The sequence below is a fragment of the Triticum aestivum genome, chromosome 4B (assembly GCF_018294505.1).
Source record: "Triticum aestivum cultivar Chinese Spring chromosome 4B, IWGSC CS RefSeq v2.1, whole genome shotgun sequence".
NCBI lineage: Eukaryota > Viridiplantae > Streptophyta > Magnoliopsida > Poales > Poaceae > Triticum > Triticum aestivum.
The window spans coordinates 608271148-608282216 of NC_057804.1; positions in this window are offsets into that span (position 1 = coordinate 608271148).

Genomic DNA, 11069 nt, shown 5'->3' on the forward strand with positions numbered 1-11069 from the left:
GGGGGTGTGTGGGGTGGGGATGGGTGGGAGGGAGTTGGTGCAGCCTAATAAATGTTCAGGTGTGCAACGCCTAAGGGAAAGGCGCCACACTACACAGTGCAACACCTTGCCCTTAGGCGTTGCACACCTGGACATGCCAGTCCAGAGAGCACCAGAAGCATTCCAGTAGCTTTTCCACCCCAAAATTTGCTAAGTCAATGTGCAGCGCCCAAGGGCAAGGCGCTGCATTCTACTGTGCAGCGCCCAACAGCTCGGCGCTACACTGTATAGTGTGGCGCCTTGCCCTTAGGCGCTGCATACTGACTTAGCAAATTTTTAGGTGCAAAACCTACTGGAATGCTTCTGTTGCTCTCTGGACTGGCATGTACAGGTGTGCAGCGCCTAAGGGCAAGGCGCCACACTACACGGTGCAGCGCCTTGCCCTTAGGCGCTGCACACCTGGACATGCCAGTCCATAGAGCAACAGAAGCATTCCAGTAGGTTTTGCATAGTGTAGCGCCTTGCCCTTGGGCGCTGCACTAACTGCTGGTTTCAAATACCTACTGCTTTTTTTGTGATTCATATAGATGCCACATAATCATATCCAAATTACATGTAGTAGTCCACAACACATAAATAGTAGTCCACTCACATAGTCATACACACATAGCACATATACTTGTCCAAATCACATAGTCATACACACATAGCAATAGAGTAGTCCAATCACATAGTCATACACAAACATTGAGCCAAAACACATAGTAGCACAAATTTTGATTCATAAGAAGGTCATGGTCCTTGTAGTTTCTTCTTCTTCCTCTCTTCTTCTTCTTATTTTTCTCCCTCCTCCCACCACCAAGGGATCTCACCTTCCCCCTCTGTGTCCTCCACCCCCTTCATTGTTTCCATACCTATGAAAATGGCAATATAATAGTTAGTCACACAATACAAAATGACAACACAAGCATTGAGCCAAAAGAACAAGATCATAGTAAGTCACACACGACAATGGTCCATTGAGCCAAGAGAACATTCCTCCACTACGACCGCCGCCAAGGCCAACATCACCACCACGGCCTCCACCAGCACCACAGCCTAGACCACCACCACGACCTCTACCGCCACCACCACGGACTCTACCACCACCACGACCAAGACCATCACCACGGCCTCTACCAGCACCACGGCCAAGACCATCACCACGGCCTCTACCACCACCATGACCAAGACCATCACCACGGCCTAGGCCTTCACCACGGCCAAGACCATCACCATGGCCTCTACCACCACCACGGCCTCTTCTAAGACCAAGTTGACTCCCTCTTTGTTGCCTAGTTCCTCGTTGGCTTGTTTGATTTGATTGGTTTGTGTAGGACCTTGAAGTATGTCTAGAGGGGGGGTGATTAGACTACTTGACAAATTAAAAACTTAACCTTTTCCCAATTTTAGACTTTGGCAGATTTTAGCTATCTTTGCACAAGTCAAGCAATCTTCACACAATTCAAGCAAGCATGCAAAGAGTATATGAGCAGCGGAAATTAAAGCATGCAACTTGTAAGAATGTAAAGGAAAGGGTTTGGAGGATTCAAACGCAATTGGAGACACCGATGTTTTTGTCGTGGTTCCGATAGGTGGTGCTATCGTACATCCACGTTGATGGAGACTTCAACCCACGAAGGGTAACGGTTGCGTGAGTCCACGGAGGGCTCCACCCAAGAAGGGTCCACGAAGAAGCAACCTTGTCTGTCTCACCATGGCCGTCGCCCACGAAGGACTTGCCTCACTAGCGGTAGATCTTCACGAAGTAGGCGATCTCCTTGCCCTTACAAACTCCTTGGTTCAACTCCACAATCTTGTCGAAGGCTCCCAAGTGACACCTAGCCAATCTAGGAGACACCACTCTCCAAGAAGTAACAAATGGTGCATTGATGATGAACTCCTTGCTCTTGTGCTTCAAATGATAGTCTCCCCAACACTCAACTCTCTCTCATAGGATTTGGATCTGGTGGAAAGAAGATTTGAGTGGAAAGCAACATGGGGAAGGCTAGAGATCAAGATTCATATGGTAGGAATGGAATATCTTGGCCTCAACACATGAGTAGGTAGTTCTCTCTTAGAAATGGTAAGTTGGAAGTGTAGGTTTGTTCTGATGGCTCTCTCCACGAATGAAGAGGAGGTGGACGGGTATATATAGCCTCCACACAAAATCTAACCGTTACACACAATTTACCAATCTCGGTGGGACCAAATCAACAAACTCGGTCAGACCGATTCAGTAAACCTAGTGACCGTTAGTGATTTCGGTGGGACCGACATGCAACTCGGTGGGACCGATATGGTTAGGGTTAGGGCATAACGTAATCTCGGTGAGACTGATTACACAAACTCGGTGAGACCAATTTTGGTAATTAGCTAACCAGAGAGTTGGTTAGGCAAACTCGGTGGGACCGATTCGCTCATTTCGGTGAGACCAAAATGTTACAAAAAGGAAATAGAGAGTTTACATTGCAATCTCGGTGGGACCGATCGCTCACTTCGGTTAGACCGAAACGTTATGAAGGGAAACAGAGAGATTACAATCCCATCTCGGTGAGACCGAGATCCCTATCGGTGAGACCGATTTGCCAAGGGTTTGTGGCAGTGGCTATGACATCTGAACTCGGTGGCACCGGATGGAAAGAATCGGTGGGACCGATTTTGACTTTAGGTTTAGGTCATATGTGGATATGAGAAAGTAGTTGAGGGTTTTTGGAGCATATCACTAAGCACTTGAAGCAAGAGGCTCATTAAGCAACACCTCATCCCTCCTTGATAGTATTGGCTTTTCCTATAGACTCAATGTGATCTTGGATCACTAAAATATAATATGTAGAGTCTTGACCTTTTGAGCTTGAGCCAATCCTTTTGTCCTTAATATTTTGAGGGATCCACTTTCATCATCCATGCCATGCCATTCATTGAGCTTTCCTGAAATATTTGTCTTGGAATAGTATTAGCTCAATGAGCTATATGTTGATATGAACTACCAAAACCACCTAGGGATAGTTGCACTTTCAGTTTGGCACTCCACCACTTGTTTGACTTGGTTGGCTACCCCTTGGTTGACTTGGTTGGATATCATTTGCTTGACTTGTGCTTGCACCATTTTTCTTTGATCTCTTTCTTGGTTTGGGACAAGTTCTTGTGTTGTGTCCCCCATGACTGCAGCCCCCACAATGGGATTGCTCATGAGGCTCTTGGAATTGGCTGGTGCCGTATTCTCCACCGCCACCACGGCACCATCCATCCATGTCACCTCTAAGATGCTCTGTCTTACGTCTTCCCCGTCTAACGACCTTCAATTCTGGGTCCGGCCATAGTTGAACTCCATGATACTCCGGCCATTGTGATTGGTCCAAGTATGGCTGGAACTATGGAGTCCATGTATTATTTACCGTCATGATTGAGAACTCGGACTCCCTCACGGTAAGAGAGTGATTGACATCCACATTCCTAACCCGGGATGCGTTTAACAAGTGCGAGCATGGGAGATGAAACAACAATGGCCTCATGAAGCTGCAATCACACCGTGTTAGGGAGACCTTGAAAGCCCTGCCTCCGTGTTGGTGGCCATCGTTTGTGGTTCCTCCAGGCTCTTTCACCTCATACTTCCACTCGTTGTCGTCATATAGTACAGCTTCTTCGGAGTCTGCCTTTCGTGATTGAAATTCCAACCATTCTTCAATCTTTGGTGGGAAATTGTACTTGTGCTTATCCTTGTTCTCACCAGCAATCTACTTATCAGTCTCCATTGAGTACTTTAAAAAGTATCCATTCATCTTGTCAAATGTGTATTGAACTATTGCCGTCAGGGGTAATGCACGTACACCCTTGAGCACCTTATTGAAGCATTCTGCCATATTGCTTGTCATTTGACCATACCTCAGGCCATCTTCATCGAAAGCACGTGCCCACATATTCCTTTCGGCAATTCTTATTGAGAAACTCCTGACCGCCGGGGTCAAGTTTCTTGTGTCTAAGCGATGCATTGAACAATGTGGCAAACCGCTTGTTGGTGAAAGCAAGACAACAATCCTGAAGATCATCGGCCAACTCCTTGATACCACATGCCCTATAGAAGTTTGCACAAAAGTGCCTCATGCACCAACGATGATGCAACTTTGTATGTCCGGGAATGTCAACCACCACCACATTTAGAATTCCAGGATGGCGATCCGATATGACACAAATGTCCCTTTCAGCCGGTAATACCCTTGTTCTCAGTTGACGCAAGAACCACTCCCAGTTATCATTGTTCTCCACCTCAACCAAACCGAAAGCCAAAGGCAACACCCGGTTATTGGCATCACTTGCTATTGCAACCAATAAAGTGCCCTTGTATTGTCCAGTCAAGAACGTGCCATCAATGGCGATGACGGGCCGACAATGCTTAAAAGCCCTCATGCATTGCTCAAAGGCCCAAAATGCACGGCCAAATACTCGAACGGTCCTCCCGTTATGAATCAATGTTTGGTGCCCATGAGGCTCAACCACGTGAACCATGCCTGGGTTTGTGGTGGCCATAGCTAACAACAACCTAGGGAGTCAGTTGTATGCTTCCTCCCAATTGCCATACAACAACTTGAATGCAGCTTGCTTCGCCTTCCATGCCTTTGTTGGACTTCACCTTGTAATGAAAGATGGCTTTCACAAGGTCAATGACACTCTTGATGCTCATTATTGGAAGTGTGGATATTTGGTTGGATAACTTGTAAGCAATGAACTCGGACGTGAGTTGTCTGTGTTGTTGGTACACAAGCTTGTCATCCGCATTCTTGTGCCGGCACATGTGAGTTGGTAGACAACTCACTATGCGCTAAGTGGGACCTCCTTTCCATGGCCTTGCACGCACAATCCATGGACATGTTGGCACTTCACATTTGACCATGTAACGCACATTCACGTCCGAGTTGGCCACTTTATGTGGACGATAGTGTGTAACCGAGTAGTTGTCGAGCCACATATTCAATTCCAAGAAGGATTGAAACTCACAACCAGGATATATCCCGTTCTTGCCGTCTTCCAAATCACGGTGAGAACTTGGCCTAGCTCCAAGAGATATGCATTTGCCACCATCCACAATGGCTTCATCCGTGAGACTAAGATCCTTGAACAATGGTGTCTTGTGATCCCGCCTGAATACCTTCTTGAATGCTTGGGCCTCCTTTGGCGTGAACCCCTCCTCATTAACTTCTTCATCGGGACCATCGTCATCCGAGTCCGATGCATATGCACGGGAAAAAGGGATGGATTGGTCCATTGTCTCTTGCACATGATATTGGTCGAGATCACCCACATTGTTGTCATGGAGATCAACTTCGTTGTCATCCTCCCCGTACTCATCATTCTCCTCTTCAAAAGCTTCATTTTGGTTGTTTGGAGTAGGGCTCAATGTTGGCCAATCTTGTTGCGTGAAATGAGGTTCACTCATTTGATCTTGGTGCATGGGTGGGGGAGTGCTAACAACCAACGGGGAGGGGTTCTGGTTCAAGTCTAAATTCAAAGTAGACTCAACCTTCTTGGAGGCAAATAACTCAAGAGCCTTGTCTAGAGATTCGGCAACCGTCTCCTTCTATGCAACCCAACGTTGCTCGGAGTTCACACGCATTGTCTTTCAACGGATGTGCATTCCAAAACCAACATTATGCCTTCCCTCGAAATCAACAACGTCACTTGGGTCCATCCAATTCAAATCTTTCCTCAATTGTTCCAAAAGCTCCGCATAGCTAGGACTACTCTCAAACACCATGTCAAGCTCATCCGGGTCCGTCTCAACATTGCCTTTCAAAAAGGCCTCTTTATCCACATGATGATCATAAACACATGTTCTCCCCATCCCTACAATAATCAAAAACACACATATATCAAGTAAGTACTTAACAAAAATATTTGCACACATATGCCCTAACATATATATGAATTAATAACCCTAACCCCCACATAACAATTACCACAACCCTAACCATAGCATAACTCTAACACCAACATCAAACACACATAACCCTAACCCTAGCATACTATGGAAGCCTAACCAACCCAAATTAGCAAAGAAACATAACATCATTCAACACAAATTTGCAAATCCAAGCCAAAACTAGGGTTTCCCCAAAGTAGCAAGATTTGAGCAAATGTGACAATTCCTATGGATGAAAACGAGGGGATCGGAGGAGATTACCTTAAGGGAGGGGTTGGCTTCGAAATCCATGGTCAAGTGCTCCGGATTTGCAAGATTTGAGAAGGATTTGAGAGGGGGGAGAGGGGAAGAGAGGAGGGGCACAAGTCTAAGGGTTTGGGTGGGGTGGGGGTGTGTGGGGTGGGGTGGGAGGGGAGAGATGGTGGGGCCAGCCCAACTGGAACACAGACTGTGCAGCGCCCAAGAGCTAGGCGCTGCACATTACAGGTGTGGCGCCTCTGTCTATGGGGCCGCAAGTGGACCAGGGCTGCCACGCTGGCAGGAGGTGCGACGCCTAAGCCAGAGGCGCTGCATAGTAGTGTGCGGCGCCCAACTGTCGGACGTCACACGAAAGGGTCAGCAGAGCGAAATTTTTTCGGAAGTAGGTCAGTTTGTGATTTGATTTCGCCCTCAGATCAAATATTTTATTTTTGCCCATCTGGACTGCCCGGGTGTAGATGCTCTAACCATGGATCTCCGAGCGAGCGAAACACGTTGCTGTTAGAGTACTTACGTCAGGAGATCAGTCACACGATTTGTTGTCATTTGGCGGCACCAACGTTTTGTCCTCCCCGAGGACGCTGTGTCCTGCCCTCTGGGTTTTCCTTTCAATTTTCACATTTTTGTTGTTGTCTCTGAGACAGGGCAGGAGGCGTTGTCAGTCTCAATATGTATGCAGTAAAAATAAAATAAACCAGTGTAGTAGTAGTACTAGTACGCAGAAGCAGGCGTTGAAAACAGAAGAAAAAATGCAGCAGTTGCACACGACACATGAGCAGAAGATGGCTCGCGGTCGCCGTGATCGTCGAGCGGGTCAGCACAACCTTGCGGTCGTGGGGTGAGTGGAGTCGTGGAGTGGGTTCTGTGTAGTCGAGGTGTGCCGGATACGGATGCGTTCCCAGCCGATGGACCTGCCTGCTGCACAGCGCCCTCGTATGCTCGCCACTAGGATAATGCAAGCAGTCGCGACGTGCATTTCATCGGTCCGTCCCTCCACGCCGGCCACCGGGAGAGGAGATCTGCTCAGAGAATAATCCCACGGGATATCGAGAGCGCCCACGCGGCCGATCCACCCGCTTGCCGCACAGTGCCCTCGTATGTTTCGCCACTAGACAATGCGTGTGGCCGCGACGTGAGGTGAACCTCATCGGTCCCTCCCTCCACACCGGCCGGCCACGGGAATCGGACGGGAATGATGCCATGGAATAATATCGGCGCCGGAGCGCACGCGGACGCAGATAGATCGATGGTCGATGCCCCAGCGCCACCGCACCCCGCTTGGCTCCGTACCACGCACTTCACCGGTGGCGGTGGCGGGCACGAGGCGGTTTCTGACTCCGGCGAGAAAAAGAAAACATAAAATGTAGAGGGTTTTATGAGCATATCACTAAGCACTTGAAGCAAGAGGCTCATTAAGCAACACCTCATCCCTCCTTGATAGTATTTGCTTTTACTATAGACTCAATATGATCTTGGATCACTAAAATATAAAATGTAGAGTCTTGACCTTTTGAGCTTGAGCCAATCCTTTTGTCCTTAATATTTTGAGGGATCCACTTTCATCATCCATGCCAATGCTATTCATTGAGCTTTCCTGAAATATTTGTCTTGGAATGGTATTAGCTCAATGAGCTATATGTTGATATGAATTACCAAAACCACCTAGGGATAGTTGCACTTTCAGGTTGGCACTCCACCACTTGTTTGACTTGGTTGGCTACCCCTTGGTTGACTTGGTTGGCTATCATTTGCTTGGCTTCTGCTTGCACCATTTTTCTTTAATCTCTTTCTTGGTTTGGGACAAGTTCTTGTGTTGTGTCCCCCATGTCTGCAGCCCCCACAACGGGATTGCTCACGAGGCTCTTGGAATTGGCCGGTGCCGTATTCTCCACCGCTACCACGGCCCCATCCGTCCATGTCACCTCTAAGACGCTTTGTCTTACGTCTTCCTCGTCTAACGACCTTCAATTCCGGGTCCGGCCATAGTTGAACTCCATGATACTCCGGCCATTGTGATTGGTCCAAGTATGGCTGGAACCGTGGAGTCCATGTATTCTTTACCGTCATGATTGAGAACTCGGACTCCCTCACGGTAAGAGGGTGATTGACGTCAACATTCCTAACCCGGGATGCGTTTAACAAGTGCGAGCATGGAAGATGAAGCAACGATGGCCTCATGCAGCTGCAATCACACCGTGTTAGGGAGACCTTGAAAGCCCGGCCTCCGTGTTGGTGGCCATCGTTTGTGGTTCCTCCAGGCTCTTTCACCTCATACTTCCACTCGTTGTTGTCATATAGTACAGCTTCTTCGGAGTCTGCCTTTCGTGATTGAAATTCCAATCATTCTTCAAGCTTTGGTGGGAAATTGTAGTTGTGCTTATCTTTGTTCTCACCAGCAATCTGCTTATCAGTCTCCATTGAGTACTTTAAAAAGTATTCATTCATCTTGTCAAATGTGTATTGAACTATTGCCGTCACGGGTAATGCACGTACACCCTTGAGCACCTTATTGAAGCATTCTGCCATATTGCTTATCATTTGACCGTACCTCCGGCCATCTTCATCGAAAGCACGTGCCCACATATTCCTTTCGGCAATGTTCTTATTGAGAAACTCCTGACCGCCGGGGTCAAGTTTCTTGTGTCTGAGCAATGCATTGGACAATGTGGCAAACCGCTTGTTGGTGAAAGCGAGACAACAATCCTGAAGATCATCGGCCAACTCCTTGATACCACATGCCCTATAGAAGTTTGCACAAAAGTGCCTCATGCACCAACGATGATGCAACTTTGTATGTCCGGGAATGTCAACCACCGCCGCATTTAGAATTCCAGGATGGCGATCCAATATGACACAAATTTCCCTTTCAGCCGGTAATACCCTTGTTCTCAGTTGACGCAAGAACCACTCCCAGCTATCATTGTTCTCCACCTCAACCAAAGCGAAAGCAAAGGCAACACCCAGTTACTGGCATCACTTGCTATTGCAACCAATAAAGTGCCCTTGTATTGTCCGGTCAAGAACGTACCATCAATGGCGATGACGGGCCGACAATGCTCAAAAGCCCTCACGCATTGCTCAAAGGCCCAAAATGCACGGCCAAATACTCGGACGGTCCTCCCGTTATGAATCAATGTTTGGTGCCCATGAGGCTCAACCACGTGAACCATGCCTGGGTTTGTGGCGGCCATAGCTAACAACAACCTAGGGAGTCGGTTGTATGCTTCCTCCCAATTGCCATACAACATCTTGAATGCGGCTTGCTTCGCCTTCCATGCCTTGCCGTACTTCACCTTGTAATGAAAGATGGCTTTCACAAGGTCAATGACACTCTTGATGCTCATTATTGGAAGTGTGGATATTTGGTTGGATAACCTGTAAGCAATGAACTCGGACGTGAGTTGTTTGTGTTGTTGGTACACAAGCTTGCCATCCGCATTCTTGTGCCGGCACATGTGAGTTGGTAGACAACTCACTATGCGCCAAGTGGGACCTCCTTTCCATGGCCTTGCATGCACAATCCATGGACATGTTGGCACTTCACATTTGACCATGTAACGCACATTCACGTCCGAGTTGGCCACTTTATGTGGACGATAATGTGTAACCGACTAGTTGTCGAGCCACATCTTCAATTCCAAGAAGGATTGAAACTCACAACCGGGATATATCCCGTTCTTGCCGTCTTCCAAATCACGATGAGAGCTTGGCCTAGCTCCAAGAGATATGCATTTGCCACCATCCACAATGGCTTCATCCGCGAGACTAAGATCCTTGAACAATGGTGTCTTGTGATCCCGCCCGAATACCTTCTTGAATGCTTGGGCCTCCTTCGGCGTGAACCCCTCCTCATCAACTTCTTCATCGGGACCATCGTCATCCGAGTCCGATGCATATGCACGGGAAAAAGGGATGGATTGGTCCATTGTCTCTTGCACATGATATTGGTCGAGATCACCCACATTGTTGTCATGGAGATCAACTTCGTTGTCATCCTCCTCGTACTCATCATTCTCCTCTTGAAAAGCTTCATTTTGGTTGTTTGGAGTCGGGCTCAATGTTGGCCAATCTTGTTGCGTGAAATGAGGTTCACTCATTTGATCTTGGTTCATGGGTGGGGGAGTGCTAGCAACCAACGGGGAGGGGTTCCGGTTCAAGTATAAATTCAAAGTAGACTCAACCTTCTTGGAGGCAAATAACTCAAGAGCCTTGTCTAGAGATTCGGCAACCGTCTCCTTGTATGCAACCCAACGTTGCTCGGAGTTCACACGCATTGTCTTCCAATGGATGTGCATTCCAAAACCAACATTATGCCTTCCCTCGAAATCAACAACGTCACTTGGGTCCATCCAATTCAAAGCTTTCCTCACTTGTTCCAAAAGCTCCGCATAGCTAGGACTACTCTCAAACACCATGTCAAGCTCATCCGGGTCCGTCTCAACATTGCCTTTCAAAAAGGCCTCTTTATCCACATGATGATCATAAACACATGTTCTCCCCATCCCTACAATAATCAAAAACCCACATATATCAAGTAAGTACTTAGCAAAAATATTTGCACACATATGCCCTAACATATATATGAATTAATAACCCTAACCCCCACATGACAATTACCACAACCCTAACCATAGCATAACTCTAACATCAACATAAAACACACATAACCCTAACCCTAGCATACTATGAAAGCCTAACCAACCCAAATTAGCAAAGAAACATAACATCATTCAACACAAATTTGCAAATCCAAGCCAAAACTAGGGTTTCCCCAAAGTAGCAAGATTTAAGCAAATGTGACAATTCCTATGGATGAAAACGAGGGGATCAGAGGAGATTACCTTAAGGGAGGGGTTGACTTCGAAATCAACGGTCA